An 18,159-nucleotide genomic window follows, 5' to 3' on the forward strand; every position below is an offset into this window, starting at 1 on the left:
GAGAGAAAGAGAAGGAGAGAGAGAGGTCAGATCGCCGACCCTGGACCTCGCTACCAGGGGATCCGCCGCCAGTTGGATGGTCGTTTCGAAATCGGTGGGCCGGTGGAACTGGGCCCACTCTGATGTTCGGGAGGGTAGGCGAGCGATGAATTGCTCCAGCACCATGGCGTCCACCACTTAGTCGATGTCCCGGCCATCCGGGCTCAGCCATCTGCGGCAGGCGTCCCGAAGCTGCTGGGCAAACACGAAGGGCCGGAGAATGGCTCGCTTTAGGTGAGCGTATTCCAGGAGATTCTGGCCCGGTAGCTGCTGCACCGCGATCTGGGCTTCGCCCGACAGCAGCGGGATGACTCTTACCAGCCACTTGGCCAGCGGCCAACAACCAGCCTCCGCCATCTTTTCGAAGAGGTCCAGGAACACTTACGATCGTCCTGAGGCCCCATTTTCTGAAGGGCCGCTCCATTGTCTCTGCTTGCTCTTCCCCCTTTTTGGGTGTTCGATCATGTCTTACCCACCACATATACATATAAATATATATATATTTATATATATACATATATATATATATATATATATATATATATATATATATATATATATATATATACACACACACAGTTGAAATAGAATAGAAATAGTTAAAATAGAGAATTATTTGCCCCCCATAATTATTATCCCCCTGTTTATTTTTTCCCCACTTTCTTTTAGGGCTATGCAGTTAATCGAAAATCCGATTTTGATTTTGGCTTTAAACGATTATGAAAAAGCATTAATCGAGATAGACGATTACTTATTTATAAACATAATAGTTTTGATATCTCCTTTCTAACTACTGATTTCTTTTATCTTTGCTATGATGACAGTAAATAATATTTTACAAGATATTTTTCAAAATACAAGCATTTAGATTAAAGTGCAATTCAAAGGCTAAATTAGAGTAATTAGGCAAGTCATTGTATAACAGCAGTTCCCCTTCGGTTGGGGAACTTCAGTGTTATAAGTGGATTTGATCTTTGTGAAAATCCACGAATGGGAGGATTCGGATCAGAAGCCGCTTGTCTGGAGATTATTGAATGGGCCAATGAATTAAATGAATTGGCAGCGTAAGCTTGCAAAGGTGTGCTGCATTGCCAATTATCCCAGCATATAAGCACACCTGGAGCGAGCAAACGCCATCCTTTTCGCTTCAGATCCTTTCTGAGTGAGTCGATGAGGGTTCCTCTTGCTATTCAGCACTTCAGAGCGAACGAGTGTCTCCCGGTCCAGATTGGGTTTTCACGGCGGCAGGCGGTCGAGCTGGGTTTTTCCCTTGTCTGCGGTGCTTTGGGTCCTGTCCTCCAGAGCGGTGCGTATTGTTGCAACTTTCCTAAAAGAGCAACACAGTCGTGCGGCACGTCCTTTTCAGGATGGCGCTCCGACTGTGCGTTTCTGGATGTGGGGGTTTCCTGATGATGGACACGATCACTGCATTGCATGTTTGGGGGTCCAGCATGTTAATGCGGTGCTCGCGGGCGGTTAATGTCATCATTGCGATGCCATGACCGTTGCACAGCTAAGATCGTGGCTAACTTTCGTAAGAGAGCGAGCCACCCCAGTTGCCTCCTGTTCTAAAAAAGCAGCGGGCGCTCAGGCAGATCTGAGGGTTCCAGTGGGACATAATCCGCCGCCCACGGGCTCGCGGACCTCTCGCTCCTCACAGCGCTCCATCCAAGCTTCGGGCAGTGGGAGTGATCCGTCTAACCAGATGGTAGCTCTCGCTCGATGGTAGCTCGCTGACACCGGAGATCAGATGTCCTCCGCGACATCGGAGGGTGGGCTTTCACTGTCCGACGAAGATCCAGACCCGCTCGCGCCCTCCGGGCAGGTGAGCTCCGTCAAATCGGATCCTGAAGCAGACATGTTAGCCGTGCTCTCCCGGAGCACGCAGAGGACCAGAAGGCGAAGCCTTCGAAGCCTCTCATCCCCTTCTTCCTGGAAGTGCACAGTAGGCTCACGCAGTCTTGGAGGGCACCTTTCTCTGCCCGTGCTGCGTGTCCCTCCGCCCTCACCGCCCTTGACGGCGGAGCTGCCAGGGGGTATGAGGCGATCCCGTCAGTGGAGCGCGCTATCACGATCAATCTTTGTCCGCGTGGCGCCTTTACGTGACGGGGTTTTGCGTGATGGGGCGATGGCCACCTACCAGCGCTACCAAGCACAGCCGCTGGCCAAGCTGCACGAGGGCGGGTCTAACCCAGGCTTACTACATGAGCTGCGCACCGCGACCGACTATGCTCTTCGGACTACTAAGTTCGCCGCGTGTGCGCTGGGGAGGACGATGTCCACACTTGTGGTTCAGGAACGCCACCTCTGGCTAAACCTGGCCGATATGCGCGGTGTTGACAAAGTTCGCTTTCTTGACTCGCCCATATCCCAGGCTGGCCTGTTTGGCGACACCGTCGGTGAATTCACCCAGGAATTCAAGGCGGTGAAAGAGCAGTCGGATGCGATGGGCAATGTCATCTATCGGCCAAGCGGGCGCGGCGTACAACTCGAAAGCAGGCAGCCCCCCCTGCCCAGGGCGCCGTTACGTCCGGTAAAGGGACCGCGAAGCGTCCCTGAAACAGGCCATCCGGAGAAGAGGAAACTTGCTCTTTCCCCACTGGAGGGCGGGGCCTCGATTACAACGGTACTTTTCAGTGCCACCAAAACATCAATGAAAGAGCACTTTTCCCCTTCCCTGCATGTGACAGCACGAACTCTGCAAATCCGGGATGCTCTGCCTTCCGGCTCGCAGATTCTACGTGTTTCGCCAGTGGCTCACGAGCGCTGGGGGGAGAATAAAGACTCCACCCCGAGTCTGTTCAGCTGATATTCCCCCGAGAACGCTCATTGCCAGTTGTTTTTTTCCCTGACCGAGGGCTCTCTCGGCACGGATGCACTGGCCCACAGCTGGCCTCGGGGCATGCGCAAGTATGCATTTCCCCCAGTGAGCCTGCTTGGGCAGTTACTGTGCAAGGTCAGGGAGGACGAGGAACAGGTTCTGCTAGTTGCGCCCCTTTGGCCCAACCGGACCTGGATATCAGAGCTCTCACTCCTCGCAACGGCCCTCCCCTGGCGGATCCCTTCTATAGAGGACCTACTCTCTCAGGGACAGGGCACCATCTGGCACCCTCGCCCCGATCTTTGGAACCTCCACGTGTGGTCCTTAGACGCGAGGAAGACTTAGGTAACCTACCTACTGCGGTTTTTAATACCATCACTAAGGCTAGAGCCCCCTCCACGAGGTGCGCCTACACCCTGAAGTGGAGTCTATTCACTGAATGGTGCGTCTCTTGCAGAGAAGACCCCCGAAACTGCCAGATTAGTGTTGTGCTCTCTTTTCTTCAAGAGAAGTTGGACAGCAGGCTGTCGCCCTCCACTCTCAAGGTTTACGTGGCCGCCATCTCCACTTATCATAACACGGTAGCTGGCGGCACGGTGGGAAAGTATAACCTCATCATCCGGTTCCTTAGGGGTGCTAGGCGAATTAATCCATCTCGCCCCCCTCTCATGCCCTCTTGGGATCTCGCCCTCATTCTCATGAGTTTGCGAGCAGATCCCTTTGAGCCACTCGAAACAGTATCTCTAAGATTTCTGTCCCTGAAGACAGCTCTGCTGGTCGCGTTGGCCTCCATCAAGAGGGTCGGGGACCTGGAGGCATTTTCGGGCAGTGACTCGTGCCTGGAATTTGGGCCGGATTACTCTCACGTCATCCTGAGACCCCGCCCGGGTTATGTGCCCAAGGTTCCTGCCACCCCCTTCAGAGATCAGGTAGTGAACCTGCAAGCACTTCCCCCGGAGAAGGCAGACCCTGCCCTTTCTTTACTTTGTCCAGTTCGCGCTCTGCGCATTTATGTGGACCGTACTCAGAATTTTAGATCATCTGAGCAGCTCTTTGTCTGTTATGGCGGTCGGCAGCAGGGAAGTGCCGTATCGAAGTGATGTTTGTAAACAAATTTCGGGAGGATCATGCGCAGAAGTTTCAGTATCGAATACGTCATTGACAATTTTCCTATCATCAAATCAGTTTCTGAGCAACGCCTATATATACCAAAGCTGTCTTACCTGCAGCATCTCACGACTTTACATTGGCACATCCAATCGCCGTAGCCTCGTCCAAACAGCAAATTTCCATGAGGATGAAACGGCTCCTCTTGCAAACTCCAAGCCGACGTCCAGCGCATCAGCACTCGGCAGAGCATATCAACAGAGTCCGCGGTCTTAACTTACGCACGTCACGCCGCCACTCTTTCAGACACCGGCAACAAACCTGAGCCGCTCCCCAGTTGGAAACCACCGGCCCAGATCAAGCGATTGCCAAGCCACCGCTCTACAGGCGAAGCGCCACCATCGGCCAATTCGCCATGACAGCGTGAGCACGTCTCCGCTACGGTCTCATCCACCCCCCACGCACGGAACATTTCCACTTAGTAGCGCCCGCAATCCCTGCTCTTGGTGCGCCAAATTTAGGAATAAAAAGCTAGTCCGCTCGTGAGTGTGACGTCACGCGAATCGGCTTCCGGGTCCAAGCGCTCTATTCAACTGCATGGGGAGACCCATGAAATGGTAATTATAACGTTTGCAAAGCGATTTATTACTTTTGAAAATCATGATCACAATATATATGTCTATGCCTCATACATGATGCAAGTGATTAATTTTATAAATTGTTAAAAATGTTTGGTATTTGTTATGCAGCAAGCCCAAAAATGGTTGTGTACAACATGACTCTGTATAAAACTAACTTATCGTGTAATATGTTTAAAATTGATCATAAACAAATAATTTCTCAACTTACTGCATGGGGAGACTCATGAAATGTTAATTATAATGTTTACAAAGCAATTTATTACTTTCGAAATCATTATCACAACGGGGTATATGCCGAAGCATGCTAATAGGACTCTTAATTTCCCAGTAACCTGGGCTAAGCACTTCCGGCGAATTGAATGCCAATGCAAAGCCAGTGCGTTTAAGGTCTATTTTCTTTAAAAATGAGCGTTCTCCACTAGCTGAGTGATATCGCCATATCTTTATAATATGAGCATTTATTTTACCCCAGTATGTTTAATGGAGCTTATGTGTTAGCCTGCCGATTCTGACGACCGCGTGCGAGTAAACAGCTTCTGTCTCATTTTACTCTTGAGCAACCAAATAAATGCTAAAGTTTATTTAACTGAATGTATTTTAATGACATTACAACATCGATGCTGTATAAGGAACCGTACAAAACGGGAAAAGTTCACAATAACAGGTCACTGGAAGTGTATCAGCATGGGAACAGCAGTAGCTCAGCATATACCCTATACATACGTCCACACCTCATATCTGACGGGCAGAAAGTGATTAATTTTTATAAATTGCTTATTGTTTTTTGGTAATTGTTATGCAGCAAGCAATGCTTGTGTACACTGATTTTGTACAAAATTTAACTTTATTGTATAAAATTAACTTTATTGTGTGATAAGAATTTAAAGTGATCATAAACGAATAAATTTCTCAACTCAAATGAGTGGCGGCTTGGACCCGGAAACAGTATTACTTGCGCCACCAACAGGTCACCACTTAACAAGCGGAGTCTTCCTTCATGCCGCTTGCAGATTAACCAGGTTTGTTTAGGCCCTGATGCAAGTTCCAGCGTGAGGCTGCCTCCGCTGATGTCACCAACGCCGGCAGCCCCTTCTCTCTTCTCTTTTCCTTCCACCTGTGATCCTAGGGCCATCAGTAGCGCGAGCACGCCTCCGCAATCGGCTCTAGCCCCAACTTTCTTCAGGCCCCGACGCAAGTTCCAGCGTGAGGCCGCCTCGGCTGATGTCACTAGCGCTGGTGGCTCTCCTCTCTTCTCTTTTCCTTCCACCCATGATCCTAGGGTCATCAGTAGCGCGAGCATGCCTCCGCAAACGGCCCTAGTCCCCAACTTTCTGTCGGGCCCCGACGTAAGTGCCAGCGCGAGGCCGCCTCCGCTGACGTCACTTACGCCAGAGGCCCCTCTTCTCTTTTCCTCCCACCTGTGATTCTAGGGTCATCAGTAGCGTGAGCACGCCTCCGCAAACGGCTCTAATCCCCAACTTTCTGTCGGGCCCCGACATAAGTGCCAGCGTGAGGCTGCCTCCGCTGACGTCACTAACGCCGGCAGTCCCTCTTCTCTTTCCCTCCCACCTGTGATTCTAGGGTCATCAGTAGCGTGAGCACGCCTCCGCGAATGGCTCTAGTCCCTAAATTTCTGTCAGACCCCGACGTAAGTGCCAGCGTGAGGCTGCCTCCGCTGACGTCACTTACGCCGGCAGCCCCTCTTCTCTTTTTCTCCCACCTGTAATTCTAGGGTCATCAGTAGCGTGAGCACGCCTCCGCAAACGGTTCTAATCCCCAACTTTCTGTCGGGCCCCGACGTAAGTGCCAGCGTGAGGCTGCCTCCGCTGACGTCACTTACGCCGGTAGTCCCTCTTCTCTTTCCCTCCCACCTGTGATTCTAGGGTCATCAGTAGCGTGAGCACGCCTTCGCAAACGGCTCTAGTCCCTAATTTTCTGTCAGGCCCCGACGTAAGTGCCAGCGTGAGGCTGCCTCCGCTGACGTCACTAACGCCGGCAGCCCCTCTTCTCTTTTCCTCCCACCTGTGATCCTGGGCCACGTATAGACTATTCCTTAGATTCATCGTCTAGGTACTTAACATGTATAAACTTAAGTACGTTATTAACGTTTACATAGACAACACACGTCTATAAAATAAATTGCTTAATTAAATAAATTTGATAAGTAATTATGAAGTAATAATAACACCAAGCTGATAAGCAACTTCAGCTCAGAAATCATCCAGAATACAATGACTAGCTTACCCCATCTATTTTCACAGCGATTCAAGTCGCAATTGCACTCAGTATAAACCATGGAACTCCATTCAAAACTAAACCGAAAAGTCAGTGGAAATGCGCTATCGTTGCCCCCTTTTGTACCATTTCAACCCCTAAACCTTTCCTAACCCTGGTCATTAACCCCTTCAAGGAGTTCTATTATAAGGTTGCTGCTGCACAGCGACCGCTCTCATTGGGGACGCACACCCTATTACGTACTACTGCAAGCACAGTGGCTGCTTCCACTCTAGACACACGCCTTATTACGCTCCACTGCAAGCGCAGTGACTGCTCCTATGGTAGACGTACACATCATTATTATGCACCACTGCTAACGCAGTGACCGCTCTCACTGGAGACGCACACCTTATTTATGATGCACCACTGCAAGCGCAGTGACTGGTCCTATGGGAGAAGCACACCTTATTTATCATGTGCCACCGCAAGTGCAGTGACAGCTCCCACTAGAGACGTACACCTCATCAAGCATCACTGCTAGTCCAGCGACCGCTCCCACGGGGGAAGCCCACCTTATTATTATGCACCACTACAAGTGTAGTGACCGCTCCCACTGGAGACGTACACTTTATTATGCACCACTGCAAGTGCAGTGACCGCTCCTACGGGAGACACACACTTGATTACACACTACTGCTAGTGCAGTGACCACTCCTACGGGAGACGCATATCTTATTATGCACCACCGCTAATGCAGTGACCGCTCCTATGGGAGACGTACACCTTATAATTATGCATCACCGCAAGTGCAGTGACCGCTCCTATGGGAGACGTGCAAGTGCAGTGACTGCTCCTACGGGAGACGCACACCTTATAATTGTGCACCACTGCAAGCGCAGTGACTGCTCCTATGGGAGATGTACACCTTATTACACACTGCCGCTAGGGCAGCGACCACTCATACCCCATACAGGAGACACACACCTTATTATCATGCACCACTGTTAGTACAGTGACCGCTCCTACGGGAGACGTACACCTCATAATTATGCACCACTGCAAGTGCAGTGACTGCTCCTACGGGAGACGCACATCTTATAATTATGCACCACTGCAAGCGCAGTGACTGCTCCTACGGGAGACGTACACCTTATTACAAACTGCCTCTAGGGCAGTGACCACTCATACCTCATACAGGAGACACACACCTTACTATTATGCACCACTGTTAGTACAGTGACCGCTCCTACGGGAGACGTACACCTTATAATTATGCACCACTGCAAGCGCAGTGACCGCTCCTACGGGAGACATACACCTCATAACTATGCACCACTGCAAGTGCAGTGACTGCTCTTACGGGAGACGTACACCTTATAATTATGCACCACTGCAAGCGCAGTGACCGCTCCTACGGGAGACGTACACCTCATAACTATGCACCACTGCAAGTGCAGTGACTGCTCCTACGGGAGACGTACACCTTATAATTATGGACCACTGCAAGCGCAGTGACCGCTCCAAGGGAGACGTACACCTCATAACTATGCACCAAAGCAAGTGAAGTGACTGCTCCTACGGGAGACGTACACCTTATAATTATGCACCACTGCAAGTGCAGTGACCGCTCCTACGGGAGACGTACACCTTATAATTGTGCACCACTGCAAGCACAGTGACTGCTTCTACAGGAGACGTACATCTTATGCACCACTGCAAGCGCAGTGACCACTCCTATGAGAGACTCATACCTCATCATACACCACTGTCAGCACAGTGACAGCTATTACGGGGATGCATACTTTAACACACAACATTGCTAATGCAGTGACCACTCCCACGGAAGACGCCCGTCTCCTGTGGGAGCAGACACTCTTGCTAGAGACATTCATCATGCACCACTATCAACACAGCAACTGCTTTCTCCCGAAACACATACCTTATAACTCAACAGCACCCCTCCAAATTTTTAAGATCAGCAAATTTTGGGGGCTTGCACATTGTCTGGCTGCTGTCCTGTAACAAATAGCGTTTTTTGGGAGCGCTCTGGGGCCGGGCTAGATACTTCGCTCGAATACCAACTCCTCTTTGTTTCCTTATAATGGGAATAACTCGAGTTGGGGTGTCTCCTCGAGCTCAGAGCCCTCCCCCGGACAGCACGCCAAATATGCTTTATACTTAAACGAATGCAAGTGTGAACTCATGAAGTGATGTTTGTAAACAAATTTCGGGAGGAGCATGCACAGAAGTTTCAGTATTGAATACGTCATTGACAATTATCCCATCATCAAATCAGTTTCTGAGCAACGCCTATATATACCAAAGCTGTCTTACCTGCAGCATCTCACGACTTTAGCATCCCTCCACCACCCCGTCACCTCACCTCTTGCATTGCATTCCCCGGGGGAGCGATCTGGGGCAGGGCTAGATACTTTGCTCGAATCCCAACTCCTCTTTGTTTCCTTATAAGGGGAATAACTCGAGTTGGGGTGTCTCCTCGAGCTCAGAGCCCTCCCCCCGGACAGCACGCCAAATATGCTTTATACTTAAACGAATGCAAGTGTGAACTCGTGAAACAACGATTATCCCACTGGATTGTGGATGGCATTTCATTCGCTTATTCGAGTCGAGGTCAGCCGTGTCCCCCGGGAGTGCGTGCACACTCCACTCAGAGCGTTGCATCCTCTTGGTCGCGTGCACGCGGCGCCTCTCTAACAGACATCTGTAGAGCTGCGGGCTGGGCGACACCCAACACATTTGCAAGGTTTTACAATCTGCGAGTGGAGCCGGTTTCCTCAAGGGTATTAGGTAACCCTTGGTGATTGAGGAAACAACTCTGTAGGGTGTTGAGACACGCTTGCTGCGCCATTTTCCCTAACACGGAGATACGTGCGCCTTTTTATCTGTCAGTAAAGTTCCCCATCAAGTAAGCCCTGCAGATTCCTCCGCGGGCCCCAGCACTGACTCAGCGGAGGAGTCACTTGCTGGCCCACTACGTTGTAGGTCTGCCCGCTGGTCAGTCCGCGTTTTGGGTATAGGTGCCTGCTATGCGTGATCCCCACTAGGCGTTCCCATATGCTTATTCCGCCACGGTTAAGTCCCCCCCCTGGGCGGACCCGTGTCTTCCCTCTCCACTAACCACTCTTTTGCTATGCGTACTTCCCCTTTTTAGGGCTAGTTCATATGTAAACTCTGCCATCTATCCCCCCTTGGGTAACGGATGGCCTCCGCAGCGTCCTCCCTATCGGGATTGCACGCTTCCCAACGTACTGTCGTATTTTCCTAGAATTATCTAGATGCTCACGACTTCCCAAAAAATATATCTAAATCCGTAAGACTTCTGTTGAAGTAGGATAAATTACGGTCAGGGACACATTGGAGGACCGCGCATCCCATTATGTGGGTGCGTCACGCTTGCTTGACTATCCCCTCATCGGGGGTGTTGGTAAGGTGCAGTCATTATGGCGCTTTCCATAGTTCTCCCATTCGTGGATTTTCTCAAAGATCAAATCCACTGTATAGCACTGGAGTTCCTCAACCGAAGGGGAACGTTCGAGGTTACAGAAGTAACCTTTCGTTCCCCGAGGAGGGGAACGGAAGTGCTATACTCCGTCGCCATAATGACTGTCCCTTAGCTGTTTGAAAGTCTCTTCAGCTTAAAAGGATGGCGTTTGCTCGCTCCAGGTGTGCTTATATGCTGGGATAATTGGCAATGCAGCACACCTGCGCAAGCTTACGCTGCCAATTCATTTCATTCATTGGCCTGTTCAATACTCTCCAGACAAGCGGCTTCTGATCCGAATCCTCCCATTCGTGGATCAAATCAACTTATAGCACTTCCGTTCCCCTCCTCGGGGAACGAAGGGTTACTTCTGTAACCTCGAACGTTTCTTCTGCAGACAATCAAAAAAATATATTATTAGGGGGCTAATAATATTGACCCTAAAATGGGTTTCAAAATATTTAAACCTGCTTTTATTCTAGCTAAAATAAAATAAATAAGCCTAGAAGAAAAAATATAGGAAATACTGTTAAAATTCCTCGCTTTGTTAAACATTATTTGGAAAATATTTATTTAAAAAAAATTCTCAGGAGCGCTAATAATTTTCACTTGAACTGATAATCGTTTTGAATAATCATGATTACAATTATGACCAAAATAATCGTGATTATGATTTTTCCCAAGATCGAGCAGCCTTACTTTGTTTAACGAAGAGAACATTTTTTTCACCAAACCTCTAACCATAATAGTTTTATTAACTAATTTCTTATAACTGATTTATTTTATCTTTGCCATGATCACAGTAAATAATATTTGACTAGATATTTTTCAAGACACTTCTATACAACTTAAAGTGACATTTAAAGGCTAATTAGGTTAACTAGGCAGGTAAGGGAAATTAGGCAAGTTATTATATAACAATAGTTTGTTCTGTAGAAACTATAAGTTGGGCACAACTCAACCCCCCCACTCAGGTTCATTGCATGCACACGCACACGCCTCCACCACTCTTCAGATACATCATGCACCATCACCGCCACCAAGAGAGTGGTGGAAAAAAACAATGAAATCTGCTATGCCAGTAAGCTAGTTTAGCGGTAATATTTGAGCAAATCAACTCCTTTACAATGTAATCACAGAATCAGTAACTGGAACTGGAACAGCATTCAGACAGGCAACTACAGATTCGAACAGGAAAAAACAAATCACTGAGGCGATCGGTACATTTACAGCTGTCCATGAGTGATCTTAATCGGTAGTGGAAATTTCGGGTTTTAATAAATTATTAATGTAATAGAGGCCCGTTACATTATTCCTTCATAAGCCCATTTCATTTGCTGTCTGAAGAAAAGGTGGACACTCATCTTTCTGAAAATAAAAAAAAAATACTTAAAAATAGATTAAAACTGAGTTCCAAATAAAAACTAAATTGTTCTTTTCTTTTTATTTGTTTAACTACTACAATATTATATTTATTTTTATAGGAAGCTGTTTGGTTTTGAGTATAAAGAAGGATTTGTTTTATTTGCTGCTAAGCAGAATCCCCGGAAGTATAGCTCTATCACTGTTTAAAGTAAAAGAAAAGAAAAAAAACAAAATTATACTTTTATTACATTAGTTTTATTCAGTCATTCATTCATTTTCTTGTCTGCTTAGTTCTTTAATTAATCCGGGGCCGCTACAGCGGAATGAACCGCCAACTTATCCAGCACGTTTTTTACGCAGCGGATGCCCTTTCAGATGCAACCCATCTCAGGGAAGCATCCACACGCACACACACACACTCATACACTATGGACAATTTAGCCTACCCAATTCACCTGTACCGCATGTCTTTGGACTGTGGGGGAAACCGAAGCAAACCCACGCGAACACAAGGGAGAACATGCAAACACCACACAGAAACGCCAACTGAGCTGAGGTTCGAACCAGCGACCTTCTTGCTGTCAGGCGACAGCACTACATACTGCGCCACTGTGTTACCCTGACAATAGTTTTTAATACGTTAAAAAAAATTAAATCAAATAAATCCTCAAGCTTTTTTCTTTTTTTTTCTTAGTGGTTGTTTTGACAGTTAAATAAACTCCCTTCCCTCACACAACTCTAAAGACAAGAAGCTCATTTGCCAACAGGTTTAATGGTCTTGTGTATGGAGTGAAACTATAACAAACCTGCAGAAGCATAGCATTTAAATAAAAATACAGAGTGCTTTGTAGTAATAAATATATTTTTATTTGTAAATACAAAATAATGAAATATAAAGCTAAAGCAGATTGTGGCTAATGTGTTAGCTCTGCCAATAAGCTAAGTCACTCTTAAGCTCAATTATTTACATTACATACGAGTATAATGAACACCTTTGTAAGAATCAGCTCTTTGGTTTAAATCACATTTAAACTTTGGGGATTAGAATCTAAAAATTCAAACATGATTCACATAGAATTATTCAAAGTTTACACTTAACCTCCGTATTTGTCCAGCAAATAGAACGTTTAGTGTAAAGCAATCCAGTATTATATTATTATGTGGCCAACAATAAGAATATAAAAACAGTATTTAATTATTTAATGAGCAAGGTAGCAGTATCTGAAGCTGAGACATTAACTTATAAAGCACACCAACACGGATCTTAAAAACGAAACAAAGTTTATAGCACATAAACACAACAAACTAATCTACATGAAACTAACAAACGCACATACATACACACACTCAAGCAGTTTGAGGAGTTATGACTTCAACTTCTAGCATTTGCTAAGTTCTTTGCATTGCAACCTTAGAGAAACCATAAAAGCAGAGAATTCTGCTATTCTTTACTACTTAGATATAAAAAACACCATTTTCAGCAATGGAGGTAAGGTTTCCTTACTTTCAGGGATGCTTGGAGTCGATTGCTTGGGATACGGACGTTGGACGAGGCGGCTTTCAAAGTCCTTCCTAGGGTTTCTGTAGTTATGACGTAGTTTCAGAGTTCTGATGTGTTGACCCGATGGCTTGTTGAAAATTGTACAAGCAGATCGGGGGTCGAGCCGGCAGCCAGAGAAGATAACAGTCTACTCCGTGATGTAATCCCTAGAAGCAAAGAGTTCTGGCCCAGATTTGGCATAAAGCTGGCACAGCAGGCATTCATCCGGCACTGGTATACAGCATATGGCCAAACATGGCCCGGGTTTGGCAGAGGCGACACCGTCTTTAAGGCGGCACACAAGATTTGGGCCAGATGAAAAACGTAGTATTTGGCCTGATTTAAAAATTTGATAAGTGGGCCATGTGAGTTTGGCCAGTCTTAACCCACATTTAAAATACACTAAAATCAATTTTGAGTGAAGAAAAAAAAATTCTACCAATCAGGTCACTTTGAGAAAAAGCGTGCCCATAGTGTGCCTAAAGCGCATCACTCCATGGGTTTATCAATTTCATTGCAATCGTGACACACCAACCTATCTGGCCCAGTTCAGGTCCAGTCATGAGTTATTAAAGGTTCAGGACACCCTGGAGAACTTTTTTTATATATATTAACATATTTGTGTGTGTTGAGCATCAGTTAAGACAATGTTAGCATCTGTCAGCTTTAATTGTGGGGAAAACTGGATAATTTTGAGCTTTTGTCAGCAAATTTTAGCTTCCGGGTTTAAAATGATTTTTGGGGCGGGATCAAAATCGGCGACGCAGCGCAGTACTGCAAGTGCAATGATGACGCGCCGGTTTCTCATTATTATTCATAGCGGAGCTTTCTTATCCTATGAGACCAGCCAGACCAGCCAGAGTCAAGCCCGAGCTGAGAGACACGTCACGGACCCACGGCACGGGCACACAGTATTTAGCCGTTCATGAAGGCTCATATGCGTTTGTTTCCATGATCCACGGGGTTTGTTGCATGTTGTCCCCCGCGATCCTGTCAGGGCCGATCATACAGCAAAGCTGTGTGTGTGTGCTGCTAGCATTTTTGTCGGGAGAGCAGCACGAGAATTAGAGAATGGCGCGCGCTGTCTTTTATCAGGAGTTCGTTCACATTCAGACACATCGCCGTGCTGCTGTGTTTGCTGAAATCCTCCAGATTACCAGCAGGACTAATGGTTAAAATAGGCAGGTCAGGAGACCTGCTGCACTAAGTCTGCTGGATTGAGGGAGAAGTCCTCATTTATAGGGTTTATGTGAACACACTTATCTTTATAATGATGTAAATTGTGGTTGTGTGTATATGAAATTACGAATAACAAATGTAGCAGGGCATTAAATCACTGTTCATTTCTTTGCATTTTAACTTTGTAAACTATAAACTCATGCGTCTCCACGGTTTGTCTCATTTTGTGAGCTAGCTTCGTTCACTCACGTTCTCCCCTGCTGGCCACGCCCACTCCTGCCCGATGCTCGCGGAGCTCCACGCCCATTAATTATGCATCTTTTGAAAAAATTCTGAAGTAGACTTTAACCGAAAGTGGGGGGTGTCATGGCCCTTTAACTTGGCTGAGACTTGGCCTAGATATGGTCCGTGTTTGGCCCTTGTCTGGAAGCCAGATTTGGTCCAGTCATGTACCGTAATTCACTGCGGCATGTGGGCCAATCAAAACCTGATTGTGTGGGCCAGAGCTGGGCCAGAGAAATTTTGCTTTGTGGGAATGAGGTTCAGGCGAGGTGATGTAACGGTCACAGTACGAGAGGAGCCGTGTCCGGGCAGTGACGGCGGTGACGACTAGCAAAGATGACCAGCAAAAGACGACAAAGAAATTTCCTTGATTAAAGTTTTATAGGCTTTGGTATAGGCTGGGCCAACACAATGATTGTCCAATCAGTGAAGCTGTGGAATGGGAACCCAATTCCCTCCTTTAGTAGGCTAGGTTGGCACATTGTGTGGTTGCTGCTTTGATAGGATAGTTGTTAAAATAAAGTATTATAACAATTAGCAAGTGACTGGCAAGTCATCAACTGGATAACTTTTTGCTGGGTGCCTGTGGATTGCTTGGAAAATAAAAAAACTCAGACATGCAAGCACCAACCAATCTTTTAAGAATAATATGGTCTGTGACCTGTTTGGTTCTAGAAGGATACGTTGACTCCCTACACCTTATACAATTAAAAAAGTACTTGCAAGCAATGCTGTTGCAAGGGTTAAGAATACAGAAAACATGACAATTACTGATCACCATAGTCATCTCTGTGTACTTGCAGCACTTCACTTCCTGATTGAATGAAGATGAAAACAAACTATATAAACAGTACATAAGTATACGTGAAAAGTTCAGACGTTCAGTATTCTTTTAAAATGAGCATTTTTTAGGTTTCTGTCTATAAATGTAGTTTATAAAAAGTTATAAAAAGTTTATATTATTGCTTTTAAAGTGAAATAACTAAACACAAGCTGAGAAAAATGTTAACTTTAGAAGAAAGATTCAGATGTTACTATGTTTTTATGCATTTGATGTTTTAAGGTACTGTTTTGACAAATTTAAAGCCACAAAATTACCTTAACACAATGTGATTTCTTTATAGGCAGTGTAATATTTTTTTGTGGGCAGATACACTGCACAGATACACAACCTTGTTTTTAATACTTTTATTTGGTTTTGAAAAAAAAAAATACAATAAACACAATCTGCACTACTTTCCACAATATGAAAATTATACAAACAAACACTTCAGAGTAATTAGAATATGTACACAAAGAAAATAGTGTTTAGAGGACTTTGTCTATAGTCATTAGAAAAATTACAGACTGTATGGCTTTATATTATTACTTAGCTTAGACCATATTGTCTTGCCATTGCACTTTTCCTTCAGGGGAGCAAAAAATGTGCAGTTTTTCACGCACATCGTAGGCTTCTCTGCCTCCCCCATTTCCACCCATGTTCTGGACAGATAGTAGCACATCACCTCTTTCATCAGTTTCATTGAACCATCTCTGATTTTCTGCTGGATTGATTAGCAAACTGTGGAGGATCCATGCAGCTATTAAGATAGAGTCTGCATTTTCTTATTGTACGTTCATTCTTGTGTGAAGCCCCCTTCACATGGATGCCAAAATGCCAAAAGCACACTTCACTACTATCCTTGCTCTTGATAGTCTGTAACTAAAGATTTTTCTCCATTTTGGAATTCTGTTCCCTGGAAAAGTCTCATTAAAGGTGCAGTAGGTGATTGTCTTCAGAAACATTTTTGGTTGTGCTGGTTGAAAGTCTCTTCACAGTCCAATAGTAATGATAACAGTAAATGATCTAAATGTGTTTATATGTATTTTTATATTCTGGGTAAAGCATAAAACTAAAAAATGTTTATCCAATTAAATAGAGTCGGACCGTCACCTCCTTTAATTCCGATAGGCAGGTCAGACTGTCTGTCAGCAAATGTAGATTCCGACTTCTGCGCATCTGTTCACGCAGATCTGCCATTAGCGCGTGCGCGTCTGCTTTACAAATGCATGCGCTCCGAGCGAGCTGCGGGCCGCTCGCAGATGCCGAGTCGGAGCCGGAGGCGCCGAAGGACAGCTGAGCTCGGGCCAATTACTGTAAAGCCAGGCGCGGGTATAATTCGCCCTTAAAGCGGTCGCGCGGTCACGAGAAGGACCGGGAGAAATCAAAAGCTGAATAGAAACTTTTAAAAACCTGAATCAATATTGGAGTTACTTTAGCACGCTGGAGGAAGGATGACAGCATGGCTGAAGTATTACTGTTAGACAGGTAATGTTCTGTTTTGAAACTATTTTGTGTTAGATTGTGTTTTGTTATGAATGACTTATATGCACAGACGTGTTTGTTCAGCCACTGAAATTTCCCGGTGAAAGATTATTGTGATTATTTTCAGTTTCATAAGGTTTTTTGACAGCATCTATAATGTTGATTTATATTTAGTTTAACAACAAAACACCAGTAAATAGCGCTATTCCGCCTAACCTGCTTTATTTACCTGAAGTTGCTTTTATATTCACATTGGGTCATTTTTGAACAATGATAGCCTTCCTATACTTTTTACCATGCTACTCTGAATATTCGCTCTGAAATAGCATGTAAGTTTGGCTAAGTATTTCATGTAATTCCTGCACGGCGCTGGCACTAACTAACTAGCAAATGACATGAACTAGTGGGTTGTCTGTCGGCTGTTGTGACGCGGTGCGGTATGTTCATTTGGAGCTGTTTCATTGTAATTAATTAAACAGTTATATGGTCAGTAATATGTTTTAAAATTATTATTAACAAAAGAAAAATAAATATATACATTAGCAGCAAGTACATTAGCAAACAGTTCAGCTTATTAAACTTAATAGCTATTATAATGAAATACAATCAAGCTATCAATCTCATTAGCCGTTTCTCCACTGTATAACTTACACATTCTGATTAAAGAGTAACGAATGCATCTATCATTAATTAAGATTTTTTATTACATTAAATAAGAGGTGTCACTTTAAAAGGCACACATCTAACAATATAATGAAAGCATTCGACTGCTTTCTTTACTTTTTATCCTCATTTAAGACGAAATTAGTTGTGTTTTGGAAAAAAAAAATCTGCCAAGATCGACATCCTTATATGTTATTATTATTAATTATGTGTATGTCTGTTTAAACACACACCCAAAAGCCAGACTTTCTCTCTGCTTCAAATCGCGTGTACAGAATCCGTTTGGGAAACAGCATCTATTTATTTATTTGAGGATTGTATAGGATGGGCAACAGCACCTGTAATCAAAAGAAAATGGAATCGCATCGTTTTTATTATTTACTTGAAAGTGTTTTCACTCCTAAACAAAGCAAAAGCACAGAAGACTCATATTGTAGAGCAAAGGGCGACCCCTGGTGGTTCGGCGGTATGGGTTGCATATAGGGAGGCTCAGCTGTT

The 18,159-nt window shown here is 45.4% G+C and overlaps 1 long non-coding RNA gene across 1 annotated transcript; it reads right to left on the reverse strand.

The window, feature by feature from the left end:
* Positions 1 to 15,866: 15,866 nt before the first annotated feature.
* LOC141377698 (uncharacterized) lies at positions 15,867 to 17,816 on the reverse strand. Its single transcript, XR_012390260.1, has 2 exons — positions 16,587 to 17,816; positions 15,867 to 16,489 (listed from the first exon to the last, which is right to left on the reverse strand). It is a non-coding gene; the product is annotated as an uncharacterized lncRNA (long non-coding RNA).
* Positions 17,817 to 18,159: the final 343 nt, after the last annotated feature.

Source organism: Danio rerio, chromosome 14 (assembly GCF_049306965.1).
Source record: "Danio rerio strain Tuebingen ecotype United States chromosome 14, GRCz12tu, whole genome shotgun sequence".
Taxonomy (NCBI): Eukaryota; Metazoa; Chordata; class Actinopteri; order Cypriniformes; family Danionidae; genus Danio; species Danio rerio.